This window comes from Hypanus sabinus, chromosome 13 (genome assembly GCF_030144855.1).
Source record: "Hypanus sabinus isolate sHypSab1 chromosome 13, sHypSab1.hap1, whole genome shotgun sequence".
Classification (NCBI taxonomy): Eukaryota; Metazoa; Chordata; class Chondrichthyes; order Myliobatiformes; family Dasyatidae; genus Hypanus; species Hypanus sabinus.
In genome coordinates, this window is record NC_082718.1 from 52,413,609 (window position 1) to 52,427,846 (window position 14,238).

At 40.2% G+C, this 14,238-nt stretch overlaps 1 protein-coding gene across 12 annotated transcripts in view; it reads left to right on the forward strand.

Annotated features, from left to right (window-relative positions):
* The first annotated feature begins 1,173 nt into the window (after positions 1-1,173).
* The window catches only part of LOC132403864 (phosphatidylinositol 4-phosphate 3-kinase C2 domain-containing subunit beta-like), a 255,698-nt gene continuing 242,633 nt past the window's right edge, over positions 1,174-14,238 (forward strand). For 4 of the 12 annotated variants that reach the window (XR_009515373.1, XR_009515375.1, XR_009515374.1 and 1 more), the window contains exon 1: positions 10,527-11,047. The gene's annotated coding sequence lies outside the window, so the exon portion shown is untranslated. Of the gene's footprint in view, positions 1,274-10,526; positions 11,048-14,238 lie in introns of those variants that run through there. The other 8 variants (XM_059987619.1, XM_059987617.1, XM_059987620.1 and 5 more) reach the window with 4 other exon arrangements.

Here is a 14,238-nt window from a genome sequence, read left to right on the forward strand (position 1 = left end):
CACATACAAATGCTGGAGGAACTCAGCAGATCAGGCAGCATTGATGGAAAGGAACAAGATTGTCCTGATGAAGGGTCTCAGCTTGAAACGTTGACTGTTTATTCCTTTCCATAGTTACTGCCTGATCTGCAGAGTTCCTCCAGCATTTTGTATGTGTTACTATGGCACTTTGTACCATGTTCAACAGACAGCTCTATAATACAGTGTTCCTCAGTATGGTTTCCACTTCTCAGCTCTGTGTTGGTTCAGGATAATGCTGTGCATCAGGTCCTTAGAGGCTCTAAGGCATTTCTGAATGTCTACATGTTTTAATCATTGCATGTATTCAAGCTAGGGTTAGTTCAGAGCAAAGTGGTGACCTCAACTCCAAGAAGCATGGTATGACCTCTGCCGGAAAGCATGAGAGCAATGGGTAACTGAGAGAAAACAAAAATTACTTCCAAAGGGTGCAACCAAAGTGAAGATAAACCTGGAGTGTGCGACAGAGAGAAAGGAATGGAGACAAACTACAGACAAAGAATAAAAGAGGGAACTCCCTAGGATACTGCAGACGAATGGAAAGCAGGCGTTCAGGATCCACTAGGTACTGTACATTATTATAAGGGGTAAGGGAACTACTGGAAGGAGGAGAGTTCTGCAACTTTCCTTTCAAAGGAAGAACATAATAAGAGAGGCAAATTACTCCAGAAGACGTTGTGACCTTGCACTGTTGTACACAAAATATGAATGTAATTCAAATCCCATATAAGAGGAAAGAAATTCTGTTAAAAAATTCTAAAGAAACCTTAGCTAATAGCTGCAGCTCAATTAGATTTGGATATCCGTTTTGCTTCCACATTGCCAAAAAGATACCAAACCAATTGTAATGGCATGAGCTCTAGATTTTGACTAGCAACATGCCAAGATCCAAAGACAATACTTCTGTTTGAATTCGTTTGAATTTTTTTTTGTAAATTACCTGTTCCAACACCCTTCCTCTGATCAATACTATTACAAACATCTTAGTAATGCCAGGAATTAAATTTTATGCATGTCACACCTTTTATTGTAAACTACCAGTTTAGTATCTCGACCTGTTTTGTTGCTTTCCCAGCCAGACTTCACTTACTGGAATTGAACTTCTTCCGTCTTGTTCCTGGTTAGCTACATTTTTTAAAACACTCTGAGCTCCAATCTGTGTCAGAAAGGATATGCTCCACTTTCACTTTGTGTTTCAGACAGCTGGAAGTTAAGAGAAAATACACAAGTTTCAAACTGCTCGCAGCTTTGAAAGGTAAATATATTCAAATCAAATCCATATTAATAGAACCTTCTTATATTGAAGTGGTAGTGTTTAATGTACTTGAGTTCAGGTTTAATCATTAATTGGATGCACGCTATGAGCTTTAAAGGGTTGTTTTAACAGAGATATGAGATATCCAATCCTTTGATCAGTATTAAGAGGACTTTAACAGTGAATTTCACATGTAACACTTGGAGGTGCAATTTTTAGTAGGTTTGAAATTGATATTATAATAGTCATTAGCTGTATTTTTACTTCGTTCAAGGTATCGAGCTATACAATCATGAATATTTTAACTGTTTATAAATTCCTGGGGCATTCATCACATAATGGTGGTGAAATATAAAATCAATGCATTAGGAAAATTAACTACCAGGAAAAGGGAGTTAGATAGGGGAAGAGGGGTGGCATTACTGGTCAAGGATACTATTACAGCTACAGAAAGGCTGGGTACTGCAGCAGGCTCCTCTTTTTTTTTTTTTTTTTTTTTTTTTTTAAATAATTTTTTATTGCATTTTTAAATGATTACAAAGTATGAAAAAAAACAATGTATATAACCCATACCCCCTCCCCTTAACCCCTCCCCCCTAACTACCCCTTAGAAAAAAAAGAAAGAAAGAAAGAAAGAAAGAAAGAAAGAAAGAAAGAATGCCTGGTGGTTGGAAGATCTCCACATGCTCCATGGAGTTCGTAATAATTTTAATATGTATATTTATTTCTTTCCCCTAGTAACCAATTGTTTCATCTTATTGAGTCAGTATGGGTAGAACTCAGGAACAGGAAGGGAGCAGTTGCTCTATTGGGGGTATTCTATAGGCCCCCTGGTAGCAGCAGAGATACCAAGGAGCAGATTGGAAGCCAGATTTTGGAAAGGTGCAAAAATAACAGGGTTGTTATCATTGGGTAACTTCAACTTCCCTAATATTGATTGGCACCTGATTAGTTCCAACGGTTTAGACGGGGCAGAGTTTGTCAAGTGCGTCCAGGACAGATTCCTGTCACAGTATGCTGACAAGCCAACTAGGGGGAATGCTATACTAGATCTTGTATTAGGTAACGAACCGGGTCAGGTCACAGATCTCTCAGTGGGTGAGCATCTGGGGGACAGTGACCACTGCTCCTTACCTTTAACATGATCATGGAAAAGGATAGAATCAGAGAAGACAGGAAAATTTTTAATTGGGGGAGGGCAAATTATGAGGCTAAAAGGCTAAAACTTGCGGGTGTGAATTGGGATGATTTTTTGCAGGGAAGTGTACAATGGACATGTGGTCGATGTTTAGGGATCTCTTGCAGGATGTTAGGGATAAATTTGTCCCAGTGAGGAAGATAAAGAATGGTAGGGTGAAGGAACCATGGGTGACAAGTGACGTGGAGAATCTGGTCAGATAGAAGAAAGCAGCATACGTGAGGTTTAAAAAGCAAGGATCAGATGGGTCTATTGAGAAATAGAGGGTAGCAAGAAAGGAGCTTAAGAAGGGGCTGAGGAGAGCAAGAAAGAAGGGGACATGAGAAGGCCTTGGCGAGTAGGGTAAAGGAAAACCCCAAGGCATTCTTCACTCCTGTCAAAAGGTTGACAGGAGTGAAGATAGGACCAATTAGAGATAAAGGTGGGAAGATGTGCCTGGAGGCTGTGGAAGTGAGCGAGGTCCTCAATGAATATTTCTCTTCGGTATTCACCAATGAGAGGGAACCTGATGATGGTGAGGACAATATGAGTGAGGATGATGTTCTGGAGCATGTTGATATTAAGGGAGAGGAGGTGTTGGAGTTGTTAAAATGCATTAGGACAGATAAGTCCCCGGGGCCTGATGGAATATTCCCTAGGCTGCTCCCTGAGGTGAAGGAAGAGATTGCTGAGCCACTGGCTAGGATCTTTATGTCCTCGTTGTCCACCGGAATAGTACTGGAGGATTGGAGGGAGGCGAATGTTGTCCCCTTGTTCAAAAAAGGTAGTAGGGAAAGTCCAGGTAATTATAAACCAGTGAGCCTTACGTCTGTGGTGGGAAAGCTGTTGGAAAAGATTCTTAGAGATAGGATCTATGGGCATTTAGAGAATCATGGTCTGATCAGGGACAGTCAGCATGGCTTTGGAAGGGCAGATCGTGTCTAACAAGCCTGATAGAGTTCTTTGAGGAAGTGACCAGCATATAGATTAGGGTAGTGCAGTGGATATTAGTAAAGCATTTGACATGGTAAGCTTCTTCAGAAAGTCAGAAATCATGGGAGCCAGGGAAGTTTGGCCAGGTGGATTCAGAATTGGCTTTCCTGCAGAAATCAGAGGGTCATGGTGGAGGGAGTACATTCGGATTGGAAGGTTGTGGCTAGTGGTGTCCCACAAGGATTGGTTCTGGGACCTCTACTTTCGTGATTTTTATTAACGACCTGGATGTGGGGGTGGAAGGGTGGGTTGGCAAGTTTGCAGATGACACAAAGGTTTGTGGTGTTGTGGATAGTGTAGAGGATTGTCGAAGATTACAGAGAGACATTGATAGGATGCAGAAGTGGGCTGAGAAGTGGTAGATGGAGTTCAACCCAGAAAAGTGTGAGGTGGTACACTTTGGAAGGACAAACTCCAAGGCAGAGTACAAAGTAAATGGCAGGATACTTGTAAGTGTGGAAGAGCAGAGGGATCTGAAGGTACATGTCCACAGATCCTTGAAAGTTGCCCCACAGGTAGATAGAAAGCTTATGGAGTGTTAGCTTTCATCATCGAGGGATAGAGTTTAAGAGTAGCAGGATAATGATGTAGCTCTATAAAACTCTGCTTAGGCCACACATGGAGTACTGTGTCCAGTTCTGGTTGCCTCACTATAGGAAGGATGTGGAAGCATTGGAAAGGGTACAGAGGAGATTTACTAGGATGCTGCCTGGTTTAGAGAGTATGGATTAAGATCAGAGATTAAGGGAGCTATGGCTTTTTTCTTTGGAGAGGAGGAGGATGAGAGGAATCATGATAGAGGTGTACAAGATATTAAGAGGAATAGACAGAGTGGACAGCCAGCGCCTCTTCCCCAGGGCACCACTGCTCAGTACAAGAGGACGTGGCTTTAAGGTAAGGGGAGGGAAGTTGAAGGGGGATATTAGAGGAAGGTTTTTCACTCAGAGAGTGGTTGATGCATGGAAGGCCCTGCCTGAGTCAGTGGTGGAGGCAGATACGTTAGTGAAATTTAAGAGAATACTAGACAAATATATGGAGGAACTTAACGTGGAGGGTTATATTGGAGGTAGGGTTTAAGGGTCAGCACAGTATTGTGGGCCAAAGGGCCTGTAATGTGCTGTATTGTTCTATGTTCTCTATAGGGAGAGGGAAAATTATACTGTTGTTGAATAAAAGAATAGATTAACAAGGAGGTTGCCAGGACTGGAGGAGAGAATTTGAGCCTATTATGAATTTTTTTGTTGGACCATAGGAGGATAAGGGGTGATCTTCATGCTGACTATGCTCCTTATAAAACTATGAGGGACACAGACAGAGTAATGTGCATAGCCTTTTTCCCAGGTTTGGGAACTAGAAGACTAAGGTTTAGGATGAAAGGAGAGAGAATTAGTAGGAAACTGAGGAGCAAATTTTTCACCCAGAAGCTATTCCATATAAGGAATGAGTTGCCAGAGGAAGTGGTTGAGACAGGTACATTAATGACATTTAAAAATTACTTGGACAGGTACAGAGATAGGAAAAGCTTAGAGGGATATGGATGAAATTCTGGCAAATGGGATGAGCTTTGACAAGAGTCTTGGATAGTATTGACCAGTTGTACCAAAGGGTCTGTTTCCTTGCTGTGTTATCCAAAGACTCTATAATACCAAACTATAGAAAAATATATCCAGTAAGAAGGGAAGTGGAGGCACAAATTCAGACTGAGAGTCCTCTTATTTCATCTGAAGAACTTCTGTTTTATACTGCTTGCCTCTAGAGAATTGTTTTCACAAGTTTAATTTGATTTTGGCTTGCTGGAAACGACTTGTGTTTGAGCAGAAATAATCTTGATTCCATTCACCACTCCAAAGGCAGGTGTATTTGCTTTGTGCAGATATCCGCACAATAGCTAAATGCAAAGTAACCCAGGTGAGAGAAACAGTTAATAAGGAACAGGGAATCTGGTGTATCCACAATTATCATGAATATCTTCTTTATTATTACCATGTCTTTGAAAGCCTGCTGCTTAATGGTTGTCTCGACTGTGCAGAGAGGGGATGCAGTCCTCTTTATCAGGACAGTTAGCTACACCTTGAATTGAAGGTGATGAATGACTTGGGGTTGATGCAAAATAGTTTACCTTATCATACAATAAATGTGAAAGCTGAGTTTTGTCCTTAGGAAGCGTATTTGTTTTCTTCATGCCTGCTTAGTGCCCAGTTACAAACTCAGCCCTTATACAGGGATGGCAAGTAAACAAGAACGACAAAAGACAAGCCCTCCAAAACACCATGATCCCTGCCTTGCAGAAGGAGAAACATTCACTTTTTATATGTTCAATCAGATCTATATTACAGCATGAATTATATTCTTTATAATCACATGCATTTCACTTGAGGTTCAACTATTCATTCTAATGAAGCTTTCTTTTATCTGATAGGTCTGTCACTAGTTTGGAACGAGCAAGCTTTGATTAATTCAGCTATTATTCTGTCATTCTGTTTTGATTCATTTCAATAAGTATCTTTTCATTTCTTCTTTGACAGCTTAGCCTTCTAGTCAAAGGAGTGGTTGTAGCTCAGTGCGGTGAATCTTCTCTCACAGATGTTGAATAGGGAAAGGATAGTGACAAATATCCCTGGAAGCCCAATTTTGTGCATGTCCATCATGGATTGCAGTTCCAAACTTCAGAATTCATGGAATTATTTTTGAGTGTGGCTTTGAAACTCTGTAAATTAGAGTGTCTGTTAATCCTGTTGTCCTAGGCAGCAATGGTAGCATAGCAGGTAGTGAATCTTCTTACAGAACCAGCAGTACGATCAGGGTTCGATTCTCACTGCTGCCTGTAAGGAATTTGTGCATTCCCTGCATGACCATATGGCTTTCTCTCTCATTCCAAAGACGAGCAGGGTCAGTGAATTGTGGACACAAGATGTTGCTGCTGGAGGTGTGGTGATACTTGTGTGCTGCCCAGCACAATCCTCGCTGATTTTATTTGACACACATGAAGCATTTCACCGTATGTTTCCATGTACCTGTGACAAATAAAGCTAAGCTTTATCACCCAACTCAAAATGAACTTAATTCACCCATTATAGCTCAGTTGTGTGATACTGTTATGTTATGCTTTGTAACTTCAAAACATGACACTAATTCTAAGGAAGACACAGTAGTCTGGGAATGTGGGGTCTAACCTTGTGTTTACTTTAAGTGCCATGCTGTATCATATAGTAGCATGATGACATATGCAATTCATGTATTTATACATATAACCCATAATGAATTTACTAAACAAACAGGAAAGCTAAACATATATATATATAATTACTTAAAGATTATTAAAATATTATATACACACACTCCTCCCTGCTTAGCTATGAACTGCAACTGAATGTACATCATGTAATACAACTAATATGCAGACAACCACAGATTTGTAAATTTTAGATTTTCTCATTCAGGCTTAAGTATTTAATTACAGTGGAGGATTTCGTACTCTTGTGGGATAATGTTTTTCCTAACAAGAGGGATCACTCTGCTTGGCAGGTGAGACTTGTTGCTGTGAAACAATCTCAGGTTCTGGGGCCTCCTCCGTGGTGGTTGTAGGAGTTGACTCTGACACGGCAGGAAGTGGTTCTAACAGCAGTAGCCAGCATTTTCAGTCTTCCTTTCTCTTCTCCTAGTTTGTGCATCTTGATCTTGCAAAGGTGCATTTACTTCACTGGAGTATTTTCGTATTCGTCCTTCTACTGCTCCCTTTATGATCTGATCTCTCCTTTTGGTTTCCTTGTCCACGTCATCAATGTCATCTGAAAAATCCTCCATTTTTGTATCTCAATTGACTCTTTTCTTGTTATCCTTCCATTCATCCAGCTGGGCTTTGGTCTTGGCATCTGCTTTTACAAGCAGCTTTTTGCCTCCCACGTGAAGTTCATGCAATAACCGTAATGCACGCAGAGTAGATCCTGATTCTTTATACTCTCAAAAGCTGAATGCTTGCAACTTTACAAAAGCTCCTTGAGCTCTCTTCCAGCTTAAAACCAAGCCATATTTTGCAAGTAATTGCCTGATTAACATATCAGAAACTTTCTCAGACAGGTTGCCTACAAAAACTTTTGTAGTTGGACCACTAATTTCATCACTTTCACAATTCCTCTGAGCAGCATGGTCTTTCCTTGATCCAATATGCTTCTCAACCAGAGACACAGAGGTTGGCCCCAACACCTGTTCGCCCTCTGGTTGCGAATGGTTCAAAACTGTCTCCTCTTTAGCATGGAGACAGTTATCCCTTTCTTAACGCACTTTCACGTGGCTTCATTGCAGGAGATCTAGTATGCCTATAGTGGATGGATCTCCAATCAAATTGTAGTTTTCTCAGCCAATCACACCCTCAGAAAGTTGGCCCTCCTGTTTATACCATATGCAAGCTTAATGTGATTTGTTGGTTGTTATATGTCACTGTTAAGAATGTCATTACCACAGGAGTTATCTTTTTTCCAGTATAGTTTTTTATCTGGATATCTGCAAGCTTCAAAAGAAGGTTTGAAATGCTGTTAAAACTCACTTGTCACTTCAGCCACCTATGTTGAAATGGACTTCCTTTTTATTGATTCTGCTTATATGAAAACAATGGTTTAGGCTCTATATGTTCCTGCATTACTTTGCCAATATCAGCAAAGTTCAATTAACCTGGGTTGGTCAGAGCAGTTAAACTTTGAAGCTGTCACATACCCCGTGACCGGGTTAAAGAACCAGCAGAAATGGAAAACACGTTGGAGTCTGGTATTGCTATAAACTAATAGTGTTTATTAGTAACTAAGCAATACAGTAATATAAATGCAAATATATTGAACAGGTTAGCAATGATATATATATATATATATATATATATATTTATGTGTGTGGAAATATATGTGGAATGATATATATGTGGAAATAGGAACAAAACTAGGCTCTTTCAAACCTAGGGGTAAATGGGTACAGTCTTACGATGATGAAGAGGGTTCAGTTCAGTTCAAGGTTGTTAGTTGAGTAACGTTGGAGACAGAGAGAGAGAGAGGTGATGCCGTTGAACTTCCCATTGTCTTCCGAAGTCCTGTTGTGGTCACCGACTATGACCATGATGTGTACGACCGTTCTTCAGTGGAGGAATTATCACCCGGCAAGGATGAACACACAAATAATTCCCCACTGGTCGCACCTTTTCACACTGTGAGAGCACTTGGTCGATTTCTCCAAATTGATCCTCCAACAATCCCACCTCCGTGTGGGTGCAACAAAGCTCGTTCAGTGTCCGCAGTGTGTGTCTTGTTGTGTCACAGCGAACCTGGTTTTTAACTCACATGTTAGACACCAGCTGTCCATCTACCTGCTCCGCCCTCCACTTTCTGCAGGAACTTTACAAGCAGGCAAGTGACCTCGGGGAAAAGGTAAACAAGCTGGCAGAGAAACCATAACATCAATCTGTCTGTCTGCCTGTCTGTCTGTCTCTTTCATTCTGCTGGATGCCTCGCTCTCTCTCTCTCTTAATAGCAGCACAGTTCATAGGGTCAATTCTGGACCCTGTTTCAAACTAGGTTTTCCCATGACAGAAGCAAACTTTATGCCTTTAAACTCAATGAACTCAGAAAAAATTGATACTTATTTCTCATTGGCTATTTCATCTGCTTCAAAATATTTTTGAATCAGCTCAGTATACATATTCCAGTTATCTTTTGTTTAATCAAATGTGCCAATATTTCCAATATAACCAGCATTTCTGTTTTTTTTTAATGATTATTATCACTTAGCACTCATTCTTTATGAACTCATGAATTCTTCCATTTTTTGACTTTTTAAAATTTGGTCATGTTTTTCTTTCCAAAGAGTATGTGTTTTGCTGTATTTATAAAAACCCAAGCATCCCTGCATGTGCCTGGCTGTTACTGGCCGTGTTTTTTTTTTGTATGAACGTCTTGCAGCACTTCAAGAGGCCAATTGCTATCCTGGGTTTATTTTACAAGGACCTCATCGCCAAAGTTGTTTTGTTACTTCAAAACATTAAACTAATTCAAGGGAAGACATGAGAGTCCGGAAATGTGGGTTTAACCTTGTATTTACTTTAAGGCTCGCACTTACGACGTGGTAGCGTGATGATGTATGCAGTTCAAATATTTGTACATATAATCCTTAATTGATTATTAAATAATCAAAAATGCTTAATAAGCACATATATATATTCAAATATTAAATACACAACAGGTTACAATGTTACTTTGGAAATAATCTTGAAGAATGTTCAAGCAAGGCACAGTTTATGTTGGAGTTTATGAGCTTGCCCTGTAATTTAGTGTTGGTATTGAACATGTTACTTATGTTTGCTTTCCTCTAAGGTGAAGATGAATTTGCTTTAAGCAGGTACCTGTAGAAGCACAAAATTCGGAGTTAACAAGTAAAGGACAGAGTTTCCTATGATACCCACAAGCTGGATCTAGTGTGTGGAAGAAGTCTTTTTATGCTTGTAATGAGGAAGTATTTGAACAACACCCGAATTATAGTAGAAGCCAACATAAAGAAACCTAATTGGTTGGGATGCAGAACTCTCAACACACTCTCTCTGCAATGAGATAGTAACCCTGGTGTTATCAGTTAATAAATCAGTCGCTGTGGGTTGTTGCCTCAGGGGAATAATGAAATTTATGAAGAGTGATTTTCATGTGAGGTTTGTTACATTTCCTGGAGTTTTCATATCCATTAGTTTTGCCTTCTGTGTCATGCTTTCTCTGTCCACAAACAGTGTACTGCATAAATCATTATTCCCTTCATGAGTCCACCTTCAAGCAAGCTAGAGTGAGACCAGAAACTCCACCCTATTCTTTGCCCTGGCCAAAGTACGATGTTGATATTTCAAGGGGCACTATTTAAGTTAACCAGACAAAAGTTATGAAATTGTCAACAATACCTTGATTGTTTATATTGCCTTTCATTTTAAAGTATATTCAGACAACAGTATAATTGCACAATGCTAAACTGTTGAACTATGGCAGCAGTAAACATGCGTCACAGCCTGCTTGAGATAAAAACAAGTGCAGTAATATTGAAATCGGAAACCTTCCTTGCTGCCTTGCATATTACTGGAAATGCTCTGTCACAGGATCACTTTGACCTTGGAAATGTAAACACTCAAGCAGATGGTTGCTTATGCCATGAGCTACTAAAGAGATACAATGAACAAGCAGTTGGCATTATGGATTCAACCAATTCAGAAAAGTTTCTTCTTCTGTACTTCTGCTCAATTTAACTCTGGAACTGAGTGAGTTTCTAACTTACAGCACAGAAAATCAACTACCATGGGATCTTTGGTTTCTAATTGTAGAACAACTGAGACGATATCAAATATCTTCAGGTTTCTTTGAAGAATACGTAAACCAAAAAAGTAAACTAAAAAGCTAAACCTTGATTCCAAACTGCTCTTTTTCTGAATTTAAATTGAATGAAGTGTGAGTGATTGATGAATTAATTGATCCACAAAGCATTTTTGATGAGAGAGAGGATCTGAGCCAGAAGTAATGACAGCAAGAGACTGTTGCATCAAGGCCTGGGAGAACAATACTTCTGGCTGGTTTAGCTAAACCAGTTTGCTTTCAGTAAGTATGACTTTAATCTCTATGGTCCCTAATCAGGAAAGATGTAAGGTAATAACAGTAAGTGCTGAAATGGTTCCGTTTTATCAGTGATCCTGTCTGAAGTGTGAAATATCTTAGAGTGGCTGTTGAGGCAGAGGCTATATAACCTTTCAGAAACAGTTTGACTAATTATTTGAGAAAGCAGGATCATAAAAGGGACTATAGTCAATGTCCCACCTGAATAATGTCACAGAGTGACTTCCTGTACTGTCAGTTAGATGATGTGTTGAAAATCAACATTTTTTCAGCCAAATCTAATGGGGAATTCTTCTCTTTCTAAAAATAAATCAGAAGTGTCAGAAGAATAAAACCAGTCAATCAAACAAAGTTTTATGGGAATGTAAAATGAAAAATCAGCATATTTCCTGGTGGGGTTGGACACAACGGGGAGAAGGAAAGTAACAAGACGTGGCCAGTCATAATGATGAAATTTAATAGGTTATCTAAAAAGCAGAGAGCTAACTGAATAGTCTGTTAAAAATCTTCAACACCACCTGATAATTTGTTACTTCCTCTCTGTGAATATTCCTCATTTATGGTTCATATATACACTATAAGTGGTTTGGCACAGACTAGATGGGCCAAGGGGTGTCTCTCTGTGCTGTACTTTTCTATGACTCTATCTCTTTTCACCATTTCCCTTGCTTTTTATTGTTTAGTGACATTAAGATGATATCCTTTCTTACTTGTTTGCTCCATGTTTTTTCATTACAAAACTTTAAATAGGTCTGATGGCAAAATTTTTGAGGTCAGATTTTCAAGGTCTCCATTGTCTCAGAAAATATAGCTACTGGAAACATAGGATTCCAGGTAAAACGGAAATGCAGGCCCCGCTTCCTATCATCTTCCTGTCCAGTACATATAGGCATCTGTTAGTCTCGAGAGACCATGGATTTGTGCCTTGTAAAGTTTCCAGGGCACAGGCCTGGGCAGGGTTGTATGGGAGACCGGCAGTTGCCCATGCTGCAACTCTCCCCTCTCCACACCACTAATGTTATCCAAGGGAAGGGCAAGGGCCAATACAACTTGGCACCGGTGTCATCTCAGAGCAATGTGTTTAGTTTAGTGCCTTGCGCAAGGACAAAACACACTGCCTTAGCTGAGGCTCGAACTAGCGACCTTCAGATCACTAGATCAATGACTTAACCACTTGGCCATGTGCCAACACATAGCTTTTGCAAAATAACATTGAAGGCTGCGATTCCAGAGCATCATTGGGTACTACCGTGTACTCCGCTTCACAGAGACATGGCTCACCCTCAGCACTCCTATTCAAGGCTTCATCATCCACGGCATGGACCAGATGGCATGATTAACTTAAAAGGCTAAGTATGGACCTTGTGGGAGAGTATTAAATTGAAGTAGGCAAAATACAAAGGCATTATTCAGGAACTAGGGAGAGTTGATTGGAACGGCTGTTTTGGGCAAGCCTACCAGGATGTTTAAAGGCTGACTGCACAGAGTACAGGACAGGTTTGGTCTAGTCAGAAGAAAAGAAAAGGATGGCAAGGAAAGAGAACCTTGGATGTCAAAAGAAATGATGAATTTAGTCCAGGATAAAAAGGAGAAGTACATAAAGCTTCAGAATAGAATAAAACAGAGCTGTGAGGATTACAAAGAAGCCAGAAAAATCCTCAAGAAAGTAATTAGGAAAACCAGGATGGGACGTGAAAAGTCTTTGGCAATTAGAATTTAACAGAATCCCAAGGCACTCTATACATAAAACAAGAGCAAGAGGAAAACTAGGGAGAGGGTGAGCTCACTCAAGAATAAAGGAGAGGACATTTGCTTGTATGCAGGGGATGTGACTGAAGTCTTTACTGAGTACTTTATATCTGTATTTATCAAGGAGAAGCACGCGCAGGATAGGGCAGTCGAGTGCATTGATATGTTAGGGCATTTTGAGGTTAAGGAGGAGGCAGTGTTTGGTCTATTAAAGAGCGTTAAAGTGGATAAGTCCCCAAGGTCCTATAACTCTGGAAACTATTTTCCGGTGAGCTTCATGTCAGTGGATGTCAGTGGAGACATGAGGATGCTGTTCATCGACTATAGCTCAGCATTTAACACCATCGTTCCCACAATCCTGATTGATACATTGCAGAACCTGGGCCTCCCTCTGCAATTGGATCCTTGACTTCATAACCAGAAGAGCATAATCAGTGCGGATTGATGATATTTCCTTCTCGCTGATGATCAACACTGATGCACCTCAGGGGTGTGTGCTTAGCCCACAGCTCTGTTCTCTCTATCCCCATGACTATGTGGCTAGGCATAGCTCAAATACCATATATAAATTTGCTGGTGATAGAACCATTGCTGGTAGAATCTCAGATGGTGATGAGAGGGTGAGATATGACAACTAGTGGAATGGTGTCACAGCAACAACCTTGCACTCAACGTCAGTAAGACAGAAGAGCTTATTGTAGACTTCAAGAAGGTTTAGACGAAGGAACACTTACCAATCTTCATAGAGGGATCAGAAGTGGAGAGAGTGAGCAACTTCAAGTTCTTGGGTGTCAAGATCTCTGAGGATCTAACCTGGTCTCAACATAGCAATGCAGCTATAAAGAAGGCTAGACAGCAGCTATACTTCACTTGGAATTTGAAGAGATTTGGTATGTCAATAAGAACACTCAGAAACTTCTATAGATGTACTATGGAGAGCATTCTGACAGGCTGCATCACTGTCTGGCATGGGGGGGGGGGCGGTGTCTACTGCACAGGACCATAAGAAGCTGCAGAAGGTCATAAATTTAGTCAGCTCCATCTTGGGTACCAGCCTACAAAGTACTCAGGACATCTTCAAGGAGCAGTGTCTCAGAAAGGCAGTGTCCATTATCAAAGACTCCCAGCATCCAGGGCATGCCCTTTTCTCACTGTTACCATCAGGTAGGAGATACAGAAACCTAAAGGCACACACTCAGTGATTCAAGAACAGGTTCTTTCCCTCTGCAATCCAATTCCTGAATGGACATTGAACCTTGAACTCTATGTCACTTTTTTAATATATATTATTTCTGTTTTTGCACAATTATTCAATATACATATACTGTAATTGATGGATTTATTATTATTTTTATTTTTCTTCTATATTATGTGTTGCATTGAACTGCTGCTGCTAATTTAGCAAATTTCATGACACATGTCAGTGA